Source organism: Heterodontus francisci, unplaced genomic scaffold, assembly GCF_036365525.1.
Source record: "Heterodontus francisci isolate sHetFra1 unplaced genomic scaffold, sHetFra1.hap1 HAP1_SCAFFOLD_106, whole genome shotgun sequence".
Taxonomy (NCBI): domain Eukaryota; kingdom Metazoa; phylum Chordata; class Chondrichthyes; order Heterodontiformes; family Heterodontidae; genus Heterodontus; species Heterodontus francisci.
Window position 1 is genome coordinate 2592989 of NW_027140940.1, and position 14395 is coordinate 2607383.

Genomic DNA, 14395 nt, shown 5'->3' on the forward strand with positions numbered 1-14395 from the left:
GGTAAAATCTGAGAGATTGTTTCCATTGGTCGGGGAATCTAGAACATGGGGACACAATCTCAGGGTAAGGGGTCAATCACTCAGGACTGAGATCAGGAGAAATTACTTTACTCAAAGGGTTCAGAGTCTTTGGAATTCTCTACCCCAGAAGGTTGTGGATGCTGCACATTGAATACATTTAAGGCTGTCATCGGAAGATGTTTGGTCACGCATGGAATCAAGGGATATCGGGAGCGGGCAGGAAAGTGGAATTGAAGCCGGAGATCATCCGTGATCCTATTAACTGGTAGAGCAGGCTCGATGGGCCAAGTGGTCTATTTTGCTACTGTTTCTTCTGTACTTGCATTCTCCATGGGTTATGCACTGTCTGAACACATTGGGCACATCCTCCCTGGGTTACACACTGTCTGATCTCATTGGGACCATCCTCACTGGGTTACACATAGCCAAAAGCACTGGGTCATCCTCCCTGGGTTGCTTGCTGTCTGTTCTCACTTGGCCCATTCTCCCTCAGTTACACACTGTCTGATCTCACTGGCTCCATCCTCTCCAGCTTCACATTGTCTAATATATTTGGGCCCACTTGCAACAAGTTACTCACTTTCTGCTAACACTGGTCCCATATCTATTGAATTATATATTGTCTAATCACACTGGAATCTTCCTCATATTGTTTCACACTGTCTGTTAACACTGGGGCCATTCCTCTGAGTTCCACACTGTCAAATCTCAGTTGTTCCATCCACCCCGGGTTACACACTGTCTCATCTCTCTGGGTCCATCCTCTTTGGGTTACACACTGTCTGATCTCACTGAGTCCATTATCCCTTGTTTACACATTGTTTTTTTTATCAATAGGTCCATCTTTCCATGGAATACACATTGTCTTTCTGTGTTTCCAGTTTGATATTTGTTTTGTTTTTTTAGTGGAAGTCCGGCTGTCTGACGCTATCGCATTTGCACTCGTAAATGGAAATATGTCTTTGTTTGCAAACTGCAGACTAACCTTCGCAATCCCCATTCCCAGATTCTCCCCTATTTAATGACCCAATTTAGTCCACCTCCTGGGCTTTATTTTTAGATTGTTCAGTATTATAGTCAAGTACAAACTTTGCTTTGTGATTTCTATATCAGATCATCGCCTGTATTACGGCTATTTCAATCTATTCCCCTTGGCTTTATATCACGGACTATCACCTTTTGTTATGATCTAGTTCAGTCCATTCCCTGGGGTTCAGAGAAACGTAGAACACAGAAAAATGTACTGTTCTGAAGGAGGCAATTCAGGTCATGATATTCGTGACTTCAGAAAAAGTGCTGTGAAATCTAAATGACACATTCCAGCTCTTTGTCCGTAGCCCCGTTGGTTCCAGCATCTCAAGCACATATCGAAGTGTTTATTTTTAAATGCATGAGCGTTTCTGGGTCAGAAACTTACTCATTAAAACCAGCTCACCGTTGCTCAGTTTGGATTCTGCCAATATAAGTCAGCTTCCAAACCTCATTACAGTCATGGTCCAAAAATACAAAAGAGCTCAATTCTAGAGGTGAGGTGAGGATGGCTGCCCTTGATATCAAGGCAGCACTTGACTTGACTGTGGCATCATGGAGAAATTGTAACATTTAAGTTAATAGCAATCAGGAGGAGTCTCTCCACCGTCTGGAGTCATGCCCAGCACAAAGTAAGCTGCTTATGGTTGTTGAAGGCCACTCATCTTTGCGCTAGCACATGCTGCAGGAGTTCCTCGAGGTTGTGTCCTGCGCCCAACCATAGGCTGCTACTTTGTCAATAACCTTATCTCCGTCATAAGGTCAGAAATGGGGGTGTTCGGAGATGATTGCGCATTGTTCGCTTCCATTCAGTCATTCAGAAATTGAAGCACTCCGTGTCCTGCATGCAGCAAGACCTGGACAACATTCGAACTTGGACTTAAAAGTGGCAAGCAACATTTGTGCTACACAAGTACCAGTCAATGATAACTTTTAACGTACGAGAGTCTAGCCAACTTCCCTTCGCAGTCAATGCAATTACCAATCATTGCAGAATCCTACACCATCAATATCCTGGGCGTTGTCATTGACCAGAAACTTAACTGGACCAGCCAGTGACTCTACAGCAAGTGACTCACCTCCTGATCATCAAGGCTCTCCCACCACAGACAGGGCACAAGTCTGAAGTGTGACAGAATACTTTTCATTTGCCTGGATGAGTGCAGCTCGAACAACACGAAACAAACTCGACACCATCCAGGAAAGAAAACAACACACTTTTTTGGCAACCCATAAACATTCACTCTCTCCACCACTGTGGTCCAATTGTGCACTGTCTCCAAGATGCGCTACATAAGCTCATCAAGGAACCTTTAATGGCACTTTTCAACCTGCGACCTCTACCATCTGGAAGGATCAAGCAGGCAGGTGCATGGGAACAATGTAACACCACCTCCAAGTTCCTTCCAAGCCACAAACCCTTCTGTCATTGTCACGGGGTCTAAATCCTGGAGCTCTCTACTAAACAGCACTGTGAGAATAACCTCATAACATGGACCGCAGTGGTTCAAGAAACTGGCTCACTGCCACCTCATCGGGGACCATTCAGAATGGTTAAAAATGCTGGGCTTTCCAGCCACATCCACATCCCCTTAAATGAATACAAAATGTCTCACTAGTTTATAACCAGAGGGACTCGTCTCCATTGAACTTAATGTCCAGCATCCTTCAGTGTTGCTTTTCTGGGATGGATTAATTGCCTGTGCGACCGATGCTACTTAACATTGTTAAGTACCTCTACACGTTGGTGCTTTGCTACTCAATTGTGAGATAACTCTGTTTATATGTGCCAATGCATCTCAAGCATCCGTGTCTCAACCTTAACCTGAAGTTCTGCTTTGTCATTCCCAGCAATCCTATCAATGGCAATTGCATCAATAGAAGGAAGTTTGACGAGGAAGAGATAAAGTGTTTTTTCCCCCTTGTGTTGGTTCTACCACCTGCCGGTTGTCCAGACCAGTAACTGTGTTCTTGCAGATTATATCACCACTGGCGCTACCACTGGGCGGTGATGGACATTGAAGATTCCCACTCAGAGTACAGTTTGTGCCCATGCTACCGTCAGCACTTCTTTCAATTTATGTTCAAAATAGAGGAGAGCTGATACATCAACCGCAGGAGAGTGTTGGCTGGGGGTGGGGGGTGGGGGGGCGGTGGGGGCGGTGGGGGGTGGGAGTGGTGCGAGGAATCATCAGGAAGTATTATGCAAACGTACGAACATACGAATGAAGAGCACGAGTAGGCCAGTCGGTCCCTCGAGCCTGCTCTGCCATTCAATATAATCATGGCTGATCTGGTTGGAACCTCAACTCCGCATTTCTGCCTACCCCCAATAACCTTTCACCCCTTGCTTATCAAGAATCTAGCTACCTCTGCCTTTAAAATATTCAAAACTCTGCTTCTACTGCCTTTTGATAAAGAGAGCGCCAAAGACTCACGAGGGAAATTTTCTTGTTATCTCTGCCTTAAATAGGCGACACCTTATTTTTAAACAGTGACTGCCAGTTCTAGATTGTCCCACAAGATGAAACATCCTTTCCACATCCACCCTATCAAACCCCTCAGAATCTTAAATGTTACAATAAAATCGCGTCTTACTCTACTAAACTCCAGCAGATACAAACCTAACCTATCCAGTCTTTCCTCATAAGAAACCAACCCATTCCAGCTATTAGTCTAATAAACCTTCTCTGAACTGCTTCCAACGCACTTACATCCTTCCTTAAATAAGGAGACCAATACTGCACACAGTACTCCAGATGTGGTCTCACCAATGCCCTGTATAACTGAAGCATAACCCCCCTACTTTTGTATTGCAATAAATGATGACATTCTATTTGCTTTTCTAATTACTTGCTGTGCCTGCATACTAAGCTTTTGCGGTCCATGCATTAGAATACCCTCTGCATTTCAGAGCTCTACAATCTCTCACCATTTAGAGAGTTTAGTTTAGAGATACAGCACTGAAACAGGCCCTTCGGCCCACCGAGTCTGTGCCGACCATCAACCACCCATTTATACTAATCCTACACTAATCCCATATTCCTACCACATCCCCACCTGTCCCTATATTTCCCTACCACCTACCTATACTAGGGGCAATTTATAATGGCCAATTTACCTATCAACCTGCAAGTCTTTGGCATGTGGGAGAAAACCAGAGCACCCGGAGGAAACCCACGCAGTCACAGGGAGAACTTGCAAACTCCACACAGGCAGTACCCAGAATTGAACCCAGGTCGCTGGAGCTGTGAGGCTGCGGTGCTAACCACTGCGCCACTGTTTTGTTTTTATTCTTCTTGCCAAAATAGACAATTTCTCACTTTCCCACATTATACTCCATTTGCCAGATGTTTGCCCACATCAATGTCCCTTTGCAGCCTTCTTATGTCATCTTCACAAGTTACTTTCCTAACTATCTTTGTGTCATCAGCAAATTAAGCAACCATATCTTCAGTCCCTTCATCCAAGTCATTTATATAAATTGTGAAAACTTGAGGCACAAGCAGTGATCCCTGTGGCACATCACCAGTTGCATCTTGCTAACCACGCTGGCAGCAGCAACTCAGAAATAAATGATCTCTGTGGTCCACATAATATAGATACTATACTACGTATGACAGCAGCATCAGATAATATGAGTGAATTAAAGAATGCTTCATATCTAACTATCAAAACAAATAAACTGACAGGTATCAACAGTAGCTTTGTCTACTTTCACCATCCTTACATATATTTCCAGATTCAACATTATAGTTGATTTAAATAAATGGCAATGGACTATAAACTTCTTATAAAATTCCGAGTACATGTTTTTATTTTAATGTAGATTCTTAAAATTAATCCCAATGAATTGCTTGGTGTGTTGTGTCAGAATAAAACTTTCGATAGTCACCTGATCCAGTTTCCTGCCTCAGCTGAGGTCTCTTTTTAATGAAACTGAGAAACGTTTGTCCCAAAACATTTTCAATTCATTTCCGTGCTCGATCAACACAATTATCTGATTATTGTGTCGGCATGCTTTCCATAGAATTTAAAAGGCAGAGTTAAAGCCCTTTAAACACCAACTAAAGTTTCACGAAATGTTTTTCTTTATTCAAATTTTATAACATTCCAAACATGCAAGAAATAAGATTATCAGATTTTTCCCCAACGAATTTGGTATGTTAACGTTATTTTAAATGGTCACTGCTAACAGTAACAGATTTAGATGATTTAGTAAAGTTAAACTTTCATAGGTGACAGGGTCTATTTCTATCAATGTAACTATTTTGTCGATGTAAACGCGGAACTGCTTCATGTTTTGTAAAGCTGGAATTGGCAATACATTCAGTAAATCCGCAGTGTCAGGTCTGGTGGTGCAAGAAAAAATCTTCTTTAAGTAGCAGCTTAATGGGTAGAGAAACTTGCCGAATGTTCAGAGTTGCTCTTCCTTACGCAACACCGAACTTTCAGCATTCTTACTTCTATTTTAGTTACTTTAGCTCAGTGATTCCCTCTTTTGTCATGGTAACAACCTGTTAGAGATCTGTAGAAGAGTTGTCGCTTACAATTTATACCCGAAAGAGCATGAAATCTTAAGCTAAACACACATTATCATAACATAAGAATGAGGAGAAGACGCAGGCCACTTGGTCCCGCGATCCTACTGCACCATTCAATAAGATCATGCTCACCTGATCATGGCCTCAACGTCACTTTCCTGCCTGTCCACCGTAACGCTGGGCTCCATTATAAATCAAAAACCTGTCTAAATCAGCCTTAAATGCATTCAATAACCCAGCTTCCACTGCTCTCTTGGGTAAATAATTCCTCAGATTGACCACCCTCCGCAAGAAGAAATTCCTCCTCATTTTCATTTTCAACTCTAATTCTAAAACTCTGCCCTTAGTTCTATATACCCACACGAGGTCAAACATCCTCTCAGCATGAACCCTGTCAAGCCCCCTCAAAAGCTTATATATTTCAATCCGATCACTTCTATTTTTTTCTAAGCTCCAATGAATATGGACCCTGCTGTTCAACATTTTCACTTAAGAGAACCCCTTCAACCCAGTAATGAACCTGGTTAACCTTCTCTCAGCTGCTTCGAATGCAAGTATATCTCTCCTTAAATAGGGAGACCGAAACTGTATGTGGTATTTTAGGTGTGGTCTCACAAGCGACCTGTACAGCTGTAGCAATACTTTCCTACTTTATACTCCATCCCCCTTGCAATAACGGCTAACATTGTATTTGCCTTTCTAATTAACTGCTGTACCTACATGTAAAGTTTTGTGATTCATGTATGAGAGCACCCACGTCCCTCTGTGGCACAGCATTCTGCAGTCTCTTTCAATTTAAACAATATTTTGTTTCTCTATTCCTCTTGTCAAAGTGAGTAACCTCACATTTTCCCACATTATACTCCATCTGCCATTTTATGGCCACTCACTTTACCTATCTATATCCCTTTGCAGACTCTTTGCGACCTCATCAATATTTACTTTCGTACCTGTCTTTGGATATTCAGCAAATTTGGCTCCAATACACTTTGTCCTTTCATCCAAGTCAGTAAGATTGGTTGTACAATGTTGAGGGCCCAGCACTGATGCCTGTAGCACCACACTAGTTGCAATTTTCCAAACTGAAAATGAGAATTTATTCTGACTCTGTTTCCTATTAGTTAGCCAATCTTCTATCCATGTTAACATATTACCCCCCAACACCATGTGCTCTTATCTTGTCCAGTAACCTTTCAAATGGCAGCTTTTCGAATGCCTTTTGGAAATCCAAATACACTATATCTAAAAGGTTTCCATTAATTGACCCTGTCCATTACATCCTCAATGAATTCCGATGAATTTGTCAAACACAATTTCCCTTTCATAAAATCATTTTACAGATGCAAAATATTTATCTATGTGTTTGACAGTCCAATAACAACATATTCTGGATATGCAGAATAATTTTAATTGAATGGTCATACAGTGAAATAGGATTATAAAGTTGTCTTGTTTGAGCGGTAGGTTTTATCAGTAAATATAATTCGTAGGACATCCAGTTAATCAGATTCAGATTGACAACGTCATCGAGATTCACTTGTAATGAATTAAAAGCCCTTTTATACCGCACACTTCCTGCAGGTTTCGCATTTACTTTTAATAAAATTCATCCCTTGTTATATTCACTTCCTGTTACCTATCATACAGCTGCGCTCTCATGAAACATCTCACACGTTACTAGTGGTAGGGAATCTGCCAGTGCTGTTTGGATGCGAGATCATTTCATCTTACAAAACTTTATATGGCGCTTTTCTCTAATTGATTGTTAATGTTGGTTGCAGATTTTCAACACATGAAAGAAATATTGCCAAATACAAGACCACAGACAGATAGGAACAAGAGATACCCACTCACTCCCTCGAAACTGTCCTGACAATAACTTTGATGAAAGCAAGCAGAGCAACGTGACTTTGCTGCACAGGAACAGTTTTGATCGTAAGTGTGTCTCCCCACTGTTCACCCTGAGATTCATAGTCCCGGGTCAGTTTGCCCCTTGTCACAGGTGGGATGGTCAGATCTGTCATTGCACGTTAAGAAAAAGGATTGTTCCCCAGATTACAGGGGTCAAGCACTTGTGAAACATGCTCAAACCATGAGACGAATTGTCATCTCTAATATTTTGTATGAATCAAGGAGTGCCTTAAAGCTTAGCAGGGATGGTGTTTTCTATAAACACGATGTGCATGTTCTGAATTGTGTTATAATGCAGGAGATAACCTGCGACATAAATTGCAGCGAATTTTACTGAACCAGACCATAATCAAGCGATGGTCCGAGTACAGGATATATTTTTCAGGGCACAAAATTAACCGTGACATATTCTAAGTGGTGGCCCTGCTTATAAACACTACGGAATACAGTGTGCTCACCATAACACAGGCGATGATCTGGAATATCAACTACAGTGGAATGTCCAGAACTGGATCTAAACACATTGGATGGTCCAGAATATGAAGTCCCGGTGTTGGTGCTGAATACAAGGGATGATTCTGGGTCTAATCTCTTGTGGTTTATACTGAAATGAATCGTAATACTGGGGATGGTCCGGGTATATTTACCTATGGAGATCACTGAAGCATGCCATAAAACAAGATAAGAAAGGTTTGATACAAACCCCAGGAAACGTATTGAAATGGACCATAATCCAAGGAATATAAGGTGGGGTATATTGGTCTTCAGTGTGGCGTGAAAGTACCATATCTGTGCCTACATGAGTGAAAATGAAGAAGTCTCAGGCGGCCAGAAATTTACTGAGAAAAAAAAACAAGCTTAACACACAGCCCACGAGTTGTGATTTTGGAGAGATGTGGGTGTTTGAATGCCTCTGGCAGTGAGATCAGACATTGTGTATCCGAGAAACGTTGCATGCAGTGAGATGAGGGAATGTGTAAACTGTGAAGAATGGGCCCATTGAGATTAGTGTGTAATCTGGGGGACATAAGAACATAAGAAATAGGAGCATGAGTGAGCCTTTCGGTCCCCGCGAGCCTGCTCCTCCATTCAATAAGATCACGGCTGATCTTGTAATTGCCTTAATTGCACTTTCCTGTCTGCGCCCCTCTGCCCCACCTCCATCATCACCCTTGACAATGGTGAAAGATGAGTGAAATCAAACACTGGAATTTTTTTTTCTGTCTTCTTTAGATTCCAGTTTGGTTCCTGAGGACTGGAGAATTGTAAATATTCGACCCTTTTTCAAAAAAATGCTGTAAAGATAAACCAAGCAACTACAGACCATGGACAAATGCGGGTTAATTAAAGAAAGACAGTATGGATTTCCTATGGAAAATCATGTTTAAATAAATTTCTGGAGTTCATTGAAGAGATAACAAAAATGGTTGATAAGGGAAATGCAGTAGATATGATGTACATGGACTTAAAAAAGGCATTTGGCACTGTGTCACTGTAAGAAAACTGATAGCTCATGGAATAAATGGGACCGTAGGAACATGGAAACAGAATTGGCTGAGTAACAAGAAACAAAGAGTAGTGGTTAATGGATGTTTTTCGAGCAATTTAAGATTTGTAGTGAAGTTTCCCGGGGTCAGTGTTGGAATCCTTGCTTTTCCTGACATATATTAATGACCTAGACATAGGTGTACAGGGAACAATTTCAAAGTATGAGGATGATACGAGACTTGGAAGCATTGTGAACTGTGAGGAAGATAGTGTAGAACTTCAAAAGGACATAGTCAAGTTGATGAAATGGACAGACAGGTGGCGGGTGAAGATCAACGCAGAGAAATTTGAAGTGATTCATTTTGGTAGGAAGAACATGGAGAGACAAGAAAATAAAGGGTACCATTTTTGATGGGGTGCAGGAGCAAAGGGACTATGCACATAATTCATTGAAGGTGGCAGGACAGGTTTAGAGAGCAGTTAATAAAGCTTACCGTATCTGGCGCTTTATTAATAGGGGCATAGAGTACAAGAGCAAGGAGGTTATGTTGTACTTGTATAAGACACTAGCATGACAAAAGCAGGATCCAGTTCTGGGAACGGGACTTTAGGAAAGATGCAAGGACATTGCAGAGACTACAGAAAAGATTCGCGAGAATGCTTCCAGGGATGAGGAGCTTCAGTTAAGAAGATAAATTGGCGAATTTAGGACTGCTTTCCTTGGAGAAGAGAAGGCTGAAAGGAGATTTGATAGGGGTATGAAAAACCATGTGGGGTCTGGACAGAGTAAATATGGAGAAACTGTTCCCAATTGTGAAAGGATCGAGAACGAGAAGGTACATATTTAAAGCAGTTGGTAAAAGAAGCTAAAGTGACATGACAAAAAACTTTTCAAGCAGCAAGTGGTTAAGGTCTGGAATGCACTGCTGGAAAGTACGGTGGAGGCAGGTTTAATCGTGGCATTCAAAATGGAGTTAGACTGTTTTTGAAGTTATTGGAATCTATTCTGAGAGGATAAACTATCACTTTGAAAGGTACAGGTTAATCAAGGATATTCTGCATGAATTTGTTAAGGGAAGATCTCGTTTGACAACCTTGTTTGAATTTTTTGAAGAAGTTACAAGGAAGATAGATGAGGGTAGTTCAGTTGATGTGATCGACATGGATTTTTAACAAAGATTTTGACAAGGTCCCACATGTCAGGTGGGTTAAAAATACAAAATCCCATGGATCCAGGGAAATGCAACAAAGTGGATACAAAATTAGCTCAGTGGCAGGGAAATTAGGGGAATTGTTGACAAGTGTTTTTGTGTCTACAGGGCTATTTCCAGTGGCATTCTGCAGGCGTCAGTGTTGGGTCCCCTACTTTTTGTGGTATATATGAACGATTTGAATGTAAATGATCAAGATCATGATCAAGAGGTTTTGAGAGGTCACATAGATTGGCAGTGTGGTAGAGAATGAGGAGGACAGTTGTAGGCTACAGGAAGATATTGATTGTCTGCTCATTTGGGCAGAAAGGTGACAAATGGGATTCAACCTACAGAAATGTGAGGTGATTAATTTGGGGAGGTCAAACAAGGCAAAGGAATTCAGGATTAATGGGAAATAACGAGAAGTGTAGAGGAAGTGAGGGGCCTTGGAGTGAATGTTCACAGATCCCTGAAAGTCGCACCACAGGAAATACTTTTTCACCCAGAAGTCTGGAACTCCCTGCCTGAAAGGGTAGGTGAGGCAGAGACCCTCAACTCATTCCAAAGGAGTCTGGATATGCACCTCAAGTGACATAAACTTCAGGGCTATGGACCAAATGCTGGAAGGTGGGATTAGAATAGGTGGATCGTTTTTCGCCCGGCACAGACACTATGGGCCAAACAACCTCTTTCGGTGCCTTAAACTTTCTATGATTCTATGATTGATTCCATGACAAGGAAGCATGTGCAGGGATATAGGGAGATGTCAGGGGAATGGCACGAAATGAATTGCTGTTTTGAAAACCCGGTGCAGGTATGATGGCCAAACGGCCCTCTTCTGCCCTGTAATAATTCTGTGATTCTGTGACCCCCACAACCAAATCAATGATATATATTGTGAATTGCTGGGGTCCCAGTACTGATCCTTGTGGCAGCCCACCAGATACAACCTACCAATCTGAGAATGACCTGTTGATTCCTACTCTCTGTTTTCTGTCCATTCGTCAATTCTCAATCCATGCCACTGTGCAACTCCCAATACCATGAGCTCTAATTTTGATGACTATCTTCTTGTATGGGACTTTCTCGAAGGCCTTCTGAAAATCCAAATACACCACATCCAGTGGTTCCTCCTTACCTACTCTGATATTTACATCCTCCAAAAACTCCAACAGGATGAAAATGTTAAAATTGAGGCTGTGCTTGCCCAGGAGCCAATTTAGGTCTGTTAGCACAGAGGGTGACGGGTGAATGGAACTTGAAACGAGTGATGACATGGGTTGCAGGGTTTTGGATGACATCAGGTTTATGGAGGTTAGAATGTGGGAGGTCTGCTAGGAATGTATTCGAATAGTCAAGTCTAGAGGGAAAATAAGGCAGAGATAAAGATTTCAGAAAGAGATGAGCTGGTTCAGTCTTGAAGTCGGGCTATGTTAGGGACGTGGAAATAAGTGGTGTTAGTAATGCCATGGACATGCGGTCAGATGTTCGTCTTGGGTTAAAATATGACACCAAGGTTGTGAAAAGTCTGGTTCAGCCTCAGCTTGTTTCGACAACGTAAGGGATGGGGCCAAGGTAGATCCTCATGGGCAGCAGAGATAATGGTGTAGAAGCCATTGGAAGTGACACCCTGGCTACGATTAGATAGATAAGAATGGAAGCAGGTGAGAACAGACAACCCAGCGGGACAACAGTGGAGAGGCTGTTAAGGAGGATGGTGCTAATAACTGTGTAAAAAGCTGCAGAGACATCGAGAAGGATGAGGAAGGCTAGTTTAAATTTGTTATAGTCACATAGGAGGTCATTTGTGACTTTGATAAGAGCCGGTTTAGTGCTGTGGTGGGGCAGAAAACTGATTGGAGAGATTCAAACATGGAGTTTGGAGAAAGATGTGCATAGATGTGGGACTTGACAATATGTAAAAAGACTTTAGAGAGGAATGGTAGGTTAGAGATTGAGCAGTAATATGCAAGGACGGACAGATCAAGGGTTTTTTGAGGAAAGGAGTGATAACAGCAGACATCAAGGCACGAGCGACAGAACCTGAGGAGAGGGAACCATTAACAACATCAGCTAATATGGAACCAACTAGCCAACACCATGTCACAGTGTGGTAGATAGACCATATCGGATGACCTCTGCGGATTTTCACTGTGTCAGGAGTGCTAACTCATCCAATAAGCGATGAAAGTAAAGGAGAGGGTTGTTATTGTGGTCGTTGAGCTGAGGCAGTAAAAAAAAACAGCAGCAGGAAGAGGGAACACTGCTGTGGTCACAAGACAATTTAAGCCCGTGATGGTCAATGTTTGTGCAACCTCTCCACCTGTTTGTAAGATATGTCTAAAGACAAGGCAGACAACAAAAGGGCACTGATCTCCACATCAGGAAAATTTTATAAAACGGAGCAGATATTACTTCATAAGAGTCATGTACAGAGAAAATCAGAGTGGGACAAGAAGGGGCTGAAATTAATGGGAGTTAGCCAAGAGTTTATTCATCTTTATAGGCTGTTAAACTAGATCCTGAATTCTAAAATACAGAAACAACAGAATCTCTCACGGACAAAATGTTATTTGATCATGAAAGCTAGTGACAAAATTAGATAAAACAAGTACAAATAAGGAGTGCCCTAAGTCCGTCTTATTTATATTTATTTAACGAATGCAAATTCCCAAAACCAAGCGATAGCCTCCTCATTTACTGAGTTTAAAGTGATTAGTCTGTCACGTAGTCTGTAAAGGGGACAGTGCTCAGTAATGTGCAGCATTGTTTGTGTCACTCCACAAATGCATAAAGGTTTTGTACTGAGGCAGTGGATGTTGCTTGTCCTCAACATGTTTAGCATAGACCACTCTTGCTGTGGTAGTTCAAAGTCTGCCATTCCACAGAATGGTTTTGTCACAAGAAACTAGTCAGTGGCTTCATGTGTTTCCCATTTCTTGATCAAAAGGACGTCTGTTAGTAGATCTTCTCAGGAAGTGTGCCCCATATTGTGCAGCAAGATGGAAGGTCAGCAGCAGGTGCATTGAACATGTCATTGTGAAATGGTAATTGAGGTGCAACACAGATGGTTTCAAACATCTTGTGCATTTTCGGCAGTCTGCGGATGTGAGGGGGAGTCATAATTTGAAAGGCAGGAAGCCAGGGGAGGGGTGCTGAATGGAGGGTTCCAGTTATGACGTGCATTGTTAAATTTAATTGACTGTCAAACAGATATGCGTGTGGTGACCTATGCCAAACAGGTGCACAGTACTCATCTGCTGAATATGATAAGGCAAGTGCTGATGACCAGCAGTGCCACAATGGGGGACGATGGATAAACGTTCACACTGCACTCCCCCCCCCACCCCCCCACCCCCCCACCACCCCTTTCAGTACCCAAGCGCCCCTCAGGAAGCAAATGATCTGACAACAAAACTGAATTCCAAGAGAAGATTAAAGGACTCTGAAAGAGCTTTCTTGTGGAATCCCAGTTACCCCAGAACCACCAGTCTCAAAATTGAGCAACCCTCTGGCATGCTCTGCAAATCTTACAACTTAATGTTGGGAGCCTATCAGCTGCCCAGCGAAACGTAATAGGATGTCTTGACTTCAGTTCCTCCAATACAGCGATTCTCTTAAATGTGAATGTCCATATCTCAGTCTATCACTGTCGATTCTGATTCAGCTCTGAAAAGATAATTATTAACAAAATGTTTTTCTGCAAAAGGTTGAGTGGTTATGTAAAAGGTTGCATGTATTATTCAGCTACAAAATGTTTAGTCACTGTAAGATTGTATTCCAGATTAACCAATTTATGTCCAATCCAAATCTCCTACCTGTGAACAAAGTTGCACTTTTAACGTAATGTAATTGTATGATAGAGGCAACTTTCAAATGTCATTGGCCAGTCAGGTTATCTACCCTCAAATTATATAATAAATGATGCACATTTCTGTTACTGATCTTTGACATACTTGTAAAACTTATGGTTCAATCCAATTTTCAGCAAAAAACACAATTTATATCTGTTTCAAATATTGTCATTGAGACATAATACATTTTTACTATGTCTTCCCAGGCAGTTTTGAAAACTGCAAATGCATATGTATTTTGTTAATTAATTGTAGACAGTTCTTCATATATTAAAGTTTATTAAAGTTTTCCATTACATTGTATTTACCAACTATTCTATACGGGTCAGCAGCATCCTGTTTTTGTCAATAGCAC